The sequence below is a fragment of the Lepidochelys kempii genome, chromosome 11 (assembly GCF_965140285.1).
Source record: "Lepidochelys kempii isolate rLepKem1 chromosome 11, rLepKem1.hap1, whole genome shotgun sequence".
NCBI classification, from domain to species: Eukaryota; Metazoa; Chordata; order Testudines; family Cheloniidae; genus Lepidochelys; species Lepidochelys kempii.
This window is the reverse complement of record NC_136390.1, coordinates 74,832,185-74,844,793: the sequence shown is the minus strand read 5'-3', so window position 1 is coordinate 74,844,793 and position 12,609 is coordinate 74,832,185.

The following is a 12,609-nucleotide window of genomic DNA, read 5'->3' as shown; positions in this document are numbered from 1 at the left end:
ATGAACAATTAAAAAAAAAATTAGGCTTTTTAAAGAATCGGTTTTCATAGAATCATAGATTTTAAGGTCAGAAGGGACCATTATGATCATCTAGTCCGACCTCCTGCACAACGCAGGCCACAGAATCTCACCCCCCCCCCCCACTCCTGTAACAAACCTCTAACCTATGTCTGAGCTATTGAAGTCCTCAAATCGTGGTTTAAAGACTTAAAGGTGCAGAGAATCCTCCAGCAAGTAACCAGTGCCCCACACTGCTGAGGAAGGCGAAAAACCCCCAGGGCCTCTGCCAATCTGCCCTGGAGGAAAATTCCTTCCTGACCCCAAATATGGCGATCAGCTAAACCCTGAGCATGTGGGCAAGACTCACCAGACAGACAGCCAGGAAAGAATTCTCTGCAGTAACTCTGATCCAACCCATTACAGGCCATTGGGCATATTTACCGCTAATAGTCAAAGATCAATTAATTGCTAAAATTAGGCTGTCCCATCATACCGTCCCCTCCATAAACTTATCAAGCTTAGTCTTGAAGCCAGATATTAATTTTGCCCCCCCGCTTCCCTTGGAAGGCTGTTCCAGAACTTCACTCCTCTGATGGTTAGAAACCTTCGTCTAATTTCAAGTCTAAACTTCCTGATGGCCAGTTTATATCCATTTGTTCTTGTGTCCACATTGGTACTGAGCTTAAATAATTCCTCTCCCTCCCTGATATTTACCCCTCTGATATATTTATAGAGAGCAATCATATCTCCCCTCAGCCTTCTTTTGGTTAGGCTAAACAAGCCAAGCTCTTTGAGTCTCCTTGCATAAAAAAGGTTTTCCATTCCTCGGATCATCCTAGTAGCCCTTCTCTGTACCTGTTCCAGTTTGAATTCATCCTTCTTAAACATGGGAACCAGAACTGCACACAATATTCCAGATGAGGTCTCACCAGTGCCTTGTATAATGGTCCTAACACCTCCTTATTTCCTTTTTCCCTTTCTTAAAAATAGGAACTATGTTAGCAATTCTCCAGTGATACGGTACAACCCCTGAGTTTACAGATTCATTAAAAATTCTTGCTAATGAGCTTGCAATTTCATGTGCCAATTCCTTTAATATTCTTGGATGAAGATTATCTGGGCCCCCCATTTAGTCCCTATAAGCTGTTCGAGTTTGGCTTCTATCTCAGATATGGTAATATCTTCCTCCATATCCTCATTCTCATTTGTCATCCTACCATTGTCCCTAAGCCCCTTGTTAGCCTCATTAAAGACTGAGGCAAAGTATTTGTTTAGATTTTGAGCCATGCGTAGATTATCCTTAACCTCCACTCCATCCTCAGTGTTTAGCAGTTCCACTTCTTTTTGTTTTCTTCTTATTTATGTGGCTATAGAACCTTTTACTATTGCTTTTAATTCCCTTTGCAAGGTCCAACTCTACATGGCTTTTGGCCTTTCTCACTTTATCCCTACATGTTCTGACCTCAATAAGGTAGCTTTCCTTGCTGATCCCTCCCATCTTCCACTCCTTGTAGAATCATAGAATATCAGGGTTGGAAGGGGCCTCAGGAGGTCATGTAGTCCAACCCCCTGCTCAAAGCAGGACCAATCCCCAACTAAATCATCCCAGCCAGGGCTTTGTCAAGCCTGGCCTTAAAAATATAAAATATCGTCTTTCTGCTTTTTCTTAATCACCTCTCTGAGATGCTTGCTCATCCACCTTGGTCTACAACACCTGCTTATGTATTTTTTCCCCTTTCTTGGGATGCAGGCTTCTGATAGTTTCTGCAATTTTGACGAAGTAATTGCAGGGCTCCTCCGCCTTTAGATCCACAAATTCTTCAGTCCAATCCACTTCCCTAACTAATTTCCTTAATTTTTTTAAGTTAGCCCTTTTGAAATCAGAAACCCTAGTCACAGATCTATTTTTGTTTATCCTTCCATTCAGTTTGAACTGAATTAGCTCATGATCGCTCGAACCAAGGTTGTCCCCTACAACCATTTCTTCTATGAGGTCTTCACTACTCACCAAAACCAAATCTAAAATGGCATCCCCTCGTCAGCTCAGCAACTACTTGGTGAAGGAATCCATCAGCTATCGCATCTAGGAAAATCTGAGCCCTATTATTATTACTAGCACTCGTCCTCCAGTCTATATCTGGTAGTTAAAGTTTCCCATGATCACACAATTCCCTCAGTGTTTACTTAATTAAAAACATTAAAGAGGTGTCTATCCATATCCAGATCGGATCCCGGCGGTCTATAGCTCACCCCAAGCACTGTGCCAGGGGAGGCTGTAGTAGCTTTCTTCCCCAATGTGATTTTTGCCCAGACTGACTGTCTTATCCATTCTATCACTTCTTATTTCTTTACAGTCTACCTCATCCTCGATATACAATGCTACTCTACCACCTTTACCTTTATTTCTGTCTTTCCTAAGCAGCACATGCCCTTCAATACCCGTAGTCCAGTCATGACGACTATTCCGCCATGTTTTTGTTATCGCTATAATATCTGGTTTCACTTCCTGCACCAGTAGCTCTAGTTCCTCCCATTTTGTTACCGAGGCTCCTCGCATTGGTGAACAAACATCTTAATTTTTGCTGTTTGGCTTTGGTCACATTCTGTACCTGATTAGGCACGGACATTCTACAGCCAGTATGACCTATTAGACTGTATCCACACTGCCCTTCCTCCTTATGTCCATTCTCCTACCCACGGCTGTATCCTCTCTTACTTCATTTTCTTCCCTCTCAATTTTAAAATCCAGCGTGGAGATTACATGGGCATCTCCGAACCATCTCACCCAAATTCCTAGTTTAAAGCTCTCAATCAGTTGTGCCAGCCTCCATCCTAGAAGTCTATTTCCCTCCCTACTCAGGTGAAGTCATCCCGAGAGAACAGTCCTCTGTCCATGAATGCTTCGCAGTGGCCATACATCCCAAAGCCCTTCTCATAGCACCACTGCTTGAGCCATCTGTTGATAGTCATAATCTTGTCACAACTTTGTTGCCCTTCTCTAGGAATAGGCAGAATCCCACTGAAGATCACCTGAGTCTCCATTTCCTTAAGCATCTTCCCCAGCCCGGCATAGTCTCCCTCGATACATTCCAGCGAGAATCTAGCCGTATCATTTGTTCCCACGTGAAGGACAATCAGTGGATTCTTTCCTTCTCCCACTAGGATCCTCTTCAGCCTCAGGTCCACATCCTGTATCGTAGCGCCCAGCAGACAGCACACCCTTCTGTCCTCTGGATCAGCTCTGGTTACAGGCAGTGATGAGCTGCCAAAATCTTAACAACCGGTTCCCTATAAAAAGTTCTGATTTAAGAGATGTGCCCCAGTATGTATTTTTTTGTACCAGCAGGGTTACCATACGTCCGTATTTTCCCATATTTTAAAATTTAAAAATTCCTCCTGGATGGCGATTTAAGAACCAAAATGCCTGACCTGTCCAGGAAAATACAGGTGTGTGTTAACCCTGCCTAAAGTTTTTTTAAAAAGATGGGCCTGAACTAGAAATGAGCTCTGTTTCACATGTGTGGGTCCCCGCCACTCCCTGGGGGTGTGCTAGGGTGACCAGATATCCCAATTTTATAGGGACAGTCCTGATTTTGGGGCCTTTTTCTTATATAGGCTCTTATTACCCCCCACCCCCGTCCTGATTTTTCACACTTGCTGTCTGGTCACCCTAGGGTGTGTACATGTGTGGGTCCCAGCTGCTCCCTGCCCCCCTCATTGAAGCAGGTGTGCAGGGTTACTGCCCTGGGAACTGCAGGGCACCAGTGGACGTAGGGCCAGCTGCAGACAGGGGCATGGGGCAGGGCTAGCTGGGGGCAGGGCTGTCGGGGGGCAGGGCAGGGGGTGTGGAGCTGGCTGGAGACAGGAGGGTGCGGGGTTGGCTGGAGGCAAGGGGGTGTGGGGCTGGCTGCAGGCAGGGCAGGGGGATGCAGGGCTGGCTGGAGATGGGCTGGCTGCAGGCAGGGCAGGGGGATGCAGGGCTGGCTGGAGATGGGCAGGACGTGGTGCGGCAGGGGCAGGCTGCGGGCAGGGGGTGCGGGGGTGGCTGGAGATGCGAGCAGGGGGTGCGAGGGTGGCTGGTTGGAGGCAGGGCAGGGGGTGGCTGGAGGTGGGGGCTGGCTGCAGGCAGGGGGTGGGGGGTGGCTGGAGGCAGGGCAGGGGGTGCGGCAGAGTGGTGGGTACTCACGGGGAAAGCAGCAGGACGCAGCCCAGGCCCAGCAGAGCAGCCGGGGACCCACCAGGCAGCAGCGGAAGCCCCAGGGCCAGGGGAGCAGCAGCAGCAGCACCAGGGCTCATGCTCAGGGCCAGGCGGCAGCCCACATGGCTCCTGCAGCACAGCACCCCTGGTGGCCGGAGGAGGAATTACATCACTTCCCGGCCGGAGCCCATCGAAGCCTCAGTGCCCCCTGCAGGGAAGCGGGTTAACAACCGGTTCACGTGAACCAGTGTGAACCGGCTCCAGCTCACCACTGGTTACAGGCCTGTCTATCCTTCTCAGTAAGGAGTCCCCAGTCATGTAGACTTGCCTTTTCCTGGTAATGGTGCAATTCTCTTGTCTATCCCCTGTTCCCCCTGGCTGCAAGTCCTCTCGATTCCTATTGTCTCTTGCAATCCTCTGCAATCCATCCCATATCCTCCTGGGTCTCATATTTGGTGGTGGTATCTCCATTAACTCTTCCCCTCTTCCTATAGGACTAGTTGCTTTTCTCTTCTTGCTTGCCCTCTCACCTTTCAGTGACCACCTGCTGAGCCCCTTCTTCATTTTCCAACTCTGCAAACCTGTTCCTGAGCTCTATTTCTCCTTCACTAGCCCGTCTTTTCCTCTGCCTGGTTCTCTTAGTCACATGCTTCCACTGTCCACTTTCCTCACCCAGCAGTCTCCCCTCAGAGTTCTTTGGTCCTGCTTCCATCTAGAAGTCTGAGCTTTTCCCTTCAGCCTCCTCATGTCTTTGCTCCATCATCTGCTCGACCCCCCCCCCCTTTTAAACTCAACCAGACTTTCCACCTGCATCTCTAAGCCTTGGATCTTTTCTTCCATCAGCTCTATCAGGCGGCACTTCATGCAGACGAAACTTTTTTCAGGTACCTCCTCCAGGATCATGCACATGCCACAGCTTCCACATCCAGTCATCCTCATTGTGTCTTCCATGACATGGGTCACTCCCACTACTGCCTCTGTGTCTGTCACCTAAGCCCTGTTAATCCAGGAAACACAAACCAAACCAAAACACCACCACCCACAGCAAAACAAACCCCCCACGAGCACCACAACACTGCCAGAGCACCACAACACTCCCTTCACTAGCCTGTCTGTTCCTCTGCCTGGCTCTCTTAGTCTTCCCCCCCAAACTCCCCTTGCACATTCCCGCTTAAACTCCCCTGTTGCAGCTCTGTTTGGCTGCTGCAGCTGTCTATGCTGCTGCCTGCCTGGCTGGCTACCTTTATAGGACTCCTAGTCAGAGAAGCCCCGACCCCTAACCAGGGCTCAGCTTCTCTCCCAGCACACTGCCCCTACCAGCCTCTACAAATACCTTCTCCTCCAACAGAACTCCCACTTTTTATCTTTTATCTGCCCCATCTTTGTACAGCCCTGACAAGACTGCTTCTGGAGTATTGTATTCAGCTCTGGGCACCTCATTATGGGAAAAATTTTGTTTTTTCTTATAACTTCCTACAGTTTACCTAAGTGATTAGGGAGCTGGTGGAACTCACTTGTTCAGAAAGCTAGTTATTTAACTCTTTAATTTTTTCTAAGTGACCACCAAAAAGATGTTAGAGTCTACACATATCTGAGGGAGGTAAACTCCAAGAAGGGAGAGGAGTTAGGGTAGCACAGGGACAAATGTGTGGCAACACTGAGAGAACATATTCAGGCTCGATTCAGAAGAAACTTCTTGACATTATAGACAATGTGGCAGTGAAGTCCTGAATAGGGGGTGGATGGATTTTAGAACAGGGGTTGAATGCGTCTGGCTCGGTGAGCCAGTAATTTTTGGAGGCTGCCATCATACTCCCCTCCTGTCACCCCCGCCGAAGCCTCTAGGCTTTCAGTTAAAATTTATTCCAGTCTTTATAGTAGCAAATACACAGTTCACAATCTGAAGGCTCTTTAACGTAGCGATGTCTGCCTGAGTCTGCAGACAGCCATAAAGAAGCTCAGAGATGTAAACTGCTCCCATTTACCTCCAGTGGAGAGTTGATGCTGAACCAGAACACTAACGGGAGAACATTCACTTTCCCTTCCTGCTCAAAGCAGGCAAGAAAGAAGGATGGCAATCCGCCGTCAGAATACACATGAAAGAAAAGGAATGAGTCGAAAGAATAGTAAATATGGCAGGCGACCAGCTTGGCTTAATGGTGAAATCCTAGTGGATCTTAAACGTAAAAAAGAAGCTTACAAGAAGTGGAAGGTTGGACATATGACCAGGGAAGAGTATAAAAATATTGCTCGGGCATGTAGGAATGTTATCAGGAGGGCCAAATCGCACCTGGAGCTGCAGCTAGCCAGAGATGTCAAGAGTAACAAGAAGGGTTTCTTCAGGTATGTTGGCAACAAGAAGAAAGCCAAGGAATGTGTGGGCCCCTTACTGAATGAGGGAGGCAACCTAGTGACAGAGGATGTGGAAAAAGCTAATGTACTAAATGCTTTTTTTGCCTCTGTTTTCACTAACAAGGTCAGCTCCCAGACTGCTGCGCTGGGCATCACAAAATACGGAAGAGATGGCCAGCCCTCTGTGGAGATAGAGGCGGTTAGGGACTATTTAGAAAAGCTGGTCGTGCACAAGTCCATGGGGCCGGACGAGTTGCATCCGAGAGTGCTGAAGGAATTGGCGGCTGTGATTGCAGAGCCACTGGCCATTATCTTTGAAAACTCGTGGCGAACCGGGGAAGTCCCGGATGACTGGAAAAAGGCTAATGTAGTGCCAATCTTTAAAAAAGGGAAGAAGGAGGATCCTGGGAACTACAGGCCAGTCAGCCTCACCTCAGTCCCTGGAAAAATCATGGAGCAGGTCCTCAAAGAATCAATCCTGAAGCACTTGCATGAGAGGAAAGTGATCAGGAACAGCCAGCATGGATTCACCAAGGGAAGGTCATGCCTGACTAATCTAATCCCTTTTACGATGAGATTACTGGTTCTGTGGATGAAGGGAAAGCAGTGGATGTATTGTTTCTTGACTTTAGCAAAGCTTTTGACACAGTCTCCCATAGTATTCTTGTCAGCAAGTTAAGGAAGTATGGGCTGGATGAATGCACTATAAGGTGGGTAGAAAGCTGGCTAGATTGTCGGGCTCAACGGGTAGTGATCAATGGCTCCATGTCTAGTTGGCAGCCGGTATCAAGTGGAGTGCCCCAAGGGTTGGTCCTGGGGCCGGTTTTATTCAATATCTTCATAAATGATCTGGAGGATGGTGTGGATTGCACTCTCAGCAAATTTGCGGATGATACTAAACTGGGAGGAGTGGTAGATACGCTGGAGGGGAGGGATAGGATACAGAAGGACCTAGACCAATTGGAAGATTGGGCCAAAAGGAATCTGATGAGGTTCAATAAGGATAAGTGCAGGGTCCTGCACTTAGGACGGAAGAACCCAATGCACAGCTACAGACTAGGGACCGAATGGCTAGGCAGCAGTTCTGCGGAAAAGGACCTAGGGGTGACAGTGGACGAGAAGCTGGATATGAGTCAGCAGTGTGCCCTTGTTGCCAAGAAGGCCAATGGCATTTTGGGATGTATAAGTAGGGGCATAGTGAGCAGATCGAGGGACGTGATCGTTCCCCTCTATTCGACATTGGTGAGGCCTCATCTGGAGTACTGTGTCCAGTTTTGGGCCCCACACTTCAAGAAGGATGTGGATAAATTGGAGAGAGTCCAGCGAAGGGCAACACAAATGATTAGGGGACTGGAACACATGAGTTATGAGGAGAGGCTGAGGGAGCTGGGATTGTTTAGCCTGCAGAAGAGAAGAATGAGGGGGGATTTGATAGCTGCTTTCAACTACCTGAAAGGGGGTTCCAAAGAGGATGGCTCTAGACTGTTCTCAATGGTAGCAGATGACAGAACGAGTAATGGTCTCAAGTTGCAGTGGGGGAGGTTTAGATTGGATATTAGGAAAAACTTTTTCACTAAGAGGGTGGTGAAACACTGGAATGCGTTACCTAGGGAGGTGGTAGAATCTCCTTCCTTAGAGGTTTTTAAGGTCAGGCTTGACAAAGCCCTGGCTGGGATGATTTAACTGGGAATTGGTACTGCTTTGAGCAGGGGGTTGGACTAGATGACCTTCTGGGGTCCCTTCCAACCCTGATATTCTATGATTCTATGAATAATGATAATGATCCATATGAAGATCTGCAGCACACAAAGTGGTATCTTGTTCTGGTATCTCTTAAGTGAAGCTTTGTTTGTGGGTGGAGCTTATGCATACCACTACTTTTTTCCACTGCATTTGACCCATGGATTAGGTAACTTTAATTTCATGCTACCTAATTTGTGGATCCAGTGCGAAAAAAGTGGTAGTACTCATGAGCTCCACCCACAAACAGAACTCCACTCGAGGGTTCCATCTTTTTTTGTGCTCCTTTCTTAAGGAGTTCAGAAAAGAAGAAAAGGAGTACTTGTGGCACCTTAGAGACTAACCAATTTATTTGAGCATGAGCTTTCGTGAGCTACAGCTCACTTCATCAGATGTTTACCGTGCTGGAATGCTGAGTCTGCTGCCAAGGAAGACAGCCTCAGGCTCTCATCACTAGCAAATCTATAAACCTTTATACCGTATAGCTCTTGTTGCAAGTTTTAACTGACCCCCTCAAAAAAACTGACTTTGGTGATCAGTAGGGGTTAAATACCTGGCTTTGCTAAAATTCCCTTTCTGATCGTCTAGGAAAATTTATATCAAGTGAGAATAAAAATTGGCCTTCAGCCGTCATGCTTGCTTCATCACTGACACAGAAAAAAAAGTTTGTTTGAAATAACTGAACATTGGTTAGTCCACTGATTAACCATTTTCTGTCTGTTTTTATTCTGCTACAGTAGCCAAATCTTGGCCATTTTTTCTCCCAGCTGTTATGAAGTTCCAAACCTTCCTTTCTGTACCTGCAGCTAGACATGACATTCCTGCCCTAATCATATCTTGTCTTCCTCCCAACTGAAATCATCTTCCTTACTCATCGATCTGTCATCCACCTCTTTGAATCCTCCACTGTATCAAGGTAACATCTTCTCCTTGCCCTCTATAACTCCACCTCCATCTTTATATTCAACCTATAATCTGAGTGTTGCTCTTGACGACCCCCCACTCCTCCAGCAATTATGCCATCTTTGATGTCCTCTTCTACAACTGTCTCCAGGTGGTTTTCCTCCATGGGCTGCCATGCATGGCCCACCCAGCCTCCACCCTTTTGTCTTCCAATCCCTCCTTAATTCACTTCCTCCATGACACCCAAAGGAAGTGTCAGTGGTCACGGTGTAACCAAGTGTGTTAAATGCATTTGTAAAAAAACCCTGAACGTGGCTAGTCTAAACCAGCAGGTTACCATATGATTGTGCTGCTGAAATATTGACCTTCCTTATAGATGTTTACACTCACTCATCACGTCACATCTAAATGTAGATTGTCAACGGGTAGTGATCAATGGCTCCATGTCTAGCTGGCAGCCGGTATCAAGTGGAGTGCCCCAAGGGTCGGTCCTCGGGCCGATTTTGTTCAATATCTTCAAAAATGATCTGGAGGATGGTGTGGATTGCACCCTCAGCAAGTTTGCAGATGACACTAAACTTGGAGGAGAGGTAGATATGCTGGAGGGTAGGGATAGGATACAGAGGGCCCTAGACAAATTGGAGGATTGGGCCAAAAGAAATCTGATGTTCAACAAGGACAAGTGCAGAGTCCTGCACTTAGGATGGAAGAATCCAATGCACCGCTACAGACTAGGGACCAAATGGCTCAGCAGCAGTTCTGCAGAAAAGGACCTAGGAGTGACAGTGGACGAGAAGCTGGATATGAGTCAACAGTGTGCCTTTGTTGCCAAGAAGGCCAATGGCATTTTGGGATGTATATGTAGGGGCATTGCCAGCAGATCAAGGGACGTGATCGTTCCCCTCTATTCGACATTGGTGAGGCCTCATCTGGAGTACTGTGTCCAGTTTTGGGCCCCACACTACAAGAAGGATGTGGAAAAATTGGAAAGAGTCCAGCGGAGGGCAACAAAAATGATTGGGGGACTGGAACACATGACTTATGAGGAGAGGCTGAGGGAACTGGGATTGTTTAATCTGCAGAAGAGAAGAATGAGGGGGGATTTGATAGCTGCTTTCAACTACCTGAAAGGGGGTTCCAAAGAGGATGGATCTAGACTGTTCTCAGTGGTAGCTGATGACCGAACAGGGAGTAATGGTCTCAAGTTGCAGAGGGGGAGGTTTAGGTTGGATATTAGGAAAAAATTTTTCACTAAGAGGGTGGTGAAACACTGGAATGCGTTACCTAGGGAGGTGGTGGAATCTCCTTCCTTAGATATTTTTAAGGTCAGGCTTGACAAAGGCCTGGCTGGGATGTTTTAGTTGGGGATTGGTCCTGTTTTGAATAGGGGGTTGGACTAGATGACCTCCTGAGGTCCCTTCCAACCCTGATATTCTATGAACTCTCCAGTTCAGGGGCACCATCTCTGTTTGTGTGGATGCTGTAAAATATACTTCAATAAACCTAGATCTTTATTCTCATCCCACTGCTCCCTAGAAATGCTAATGTAATTTAGAGAACGTTCTTAATGCCAAAAAAAAGTTGAATTTTTAAAGAGATTTCATAGCCTTGTGTTTTTCTCTCAGATACTTATTGCAGGGATCAGGTTCTGTTTTTCTTTTTGAACATAAGTGTGGGTTTGGTCTGAAAAATGATCATGTAAACATGACTGCGATGGTTTGAGATATTTGGAATCTATTCTGACTCTGGGATGGTGAATAAAGTCATTAAAGATTCAGCAATAAGAACTTGGTCATGTGTGACCCAAAAATAATCTCTGATTTTCAGATCCGAATCTCAGGTTGCAGAACTGGCAGTTAAATTAAATCGTTATGAATTGAGCAGATTTGATGGGAATCATAAGCATGGAATTCCACACTGTTATTCCCAGTCACTTTTCTGAGTGTAGCCATGCTTATATCAACCAACCAACCATGTAAAGGATTAAAGAAAAAGTTGGACTGGAAAGAAAATCAACTGAAGATGCTTTTGCGTTGTTCTTTGAATGATAGTAAAGACTTGGTGTTTTTAAAAACAGGTAACATTTCTGAGACCTACATTAGTCATGGTGGAAATTCACAATGTAATGTGATACCTTGCTCTTACCTAATGCTTTTCATCAGTAGATCTCAAAGCACTTTACAGAGGAGGTCAGCATCATTATTGCCATTTAATGGAGGGGGAAACAGACATAGGAAGTGATTTTTGCCCAAGGTCACCCAGTAGGCTAGTAGGTAAGGGGTAAGTACAAAACTTGGAAAATGTATACAGCTTGCCCTTGAGTGCATTTTAATCTGTTTAGAATTTTACACATCTTAATTTTTACTACACAACTATGGAAGAGTATATTTAACCATAGCTACCTTCTGTGTCGAGGACGTAAGCAAGATGACATGAAAAAAGTAAAGCAGACTTACAGCTTATAAAAGACTCATATGGTAGATGTGTCCAATCAGAGTACTGGGATGTGATTCATAACCAACTATTAGATTGTTGGATGTTTATTACCAAAGAAAACATTGGTTAATCTTCTCTTGGAGCTTTCTAGCAGAAATGGTCACGTGCAAAGAAATGAAGAATTACTCATTTGCGAGATTCGTTAGCAGCTTCTCATGGGAAGAAAAAACCAATAGCCCATAATTAGAGAGAAATGGTTAAAATATAGGTTTATGTTTTGGAAAAATTAATGGAAGTATATACCCTCCAAAATACAGAGCAGAAATGGATACTTAGATATTTGGTTACTATTTATTCAATAATTAAAGTAAACTGGCCCACAAAAAAACATTGCATTTGACACTTTTTTAAATATTAAGTTTGAAAGACATCAGACATGAGCAAAAACAGAATCCTGATGCTTGTATAGTGATTTGTAAACTTGCTAACTTCCTAAATAAACAGTTACTTACAAGAAAGAAGTGTACTGTTCAGATGTTCCCCATCCAGCACACAGGGTTCACATAAGTTTGACTTTGCCATAGAGTTATTTCAGAGAAGATTGAATGTATTCTAGTCTAATCCCTCAGTACCACCACTTCCTCTATATTAACCTTTTTTGAAAAAGCCACTATCTACAGAACATTTGAAAATGCACTAATGCCACTAAACTTCCAGATTTGTATTTTCATGTTTTCTGCACTATCAGGGTTGTCAAACCCTGGCTTTTGCTGTGCAATCTGTCCACTTCCCTGGCATGTGTAGATCTGGTCAGGCCCGTTGTTCATAGTTCTGTGTGGAGAAGTGTCTTTGCTCGTCTCATGTTTTCAATCACTGTAGAAAATACTGGAGTTACTGAAAGCACTGACATGTTGTTGCTGTGTGCATTTGTTAATGTGCAGTACAGACCAGATGGCTACATTATGTGGGAGTGAGAAATA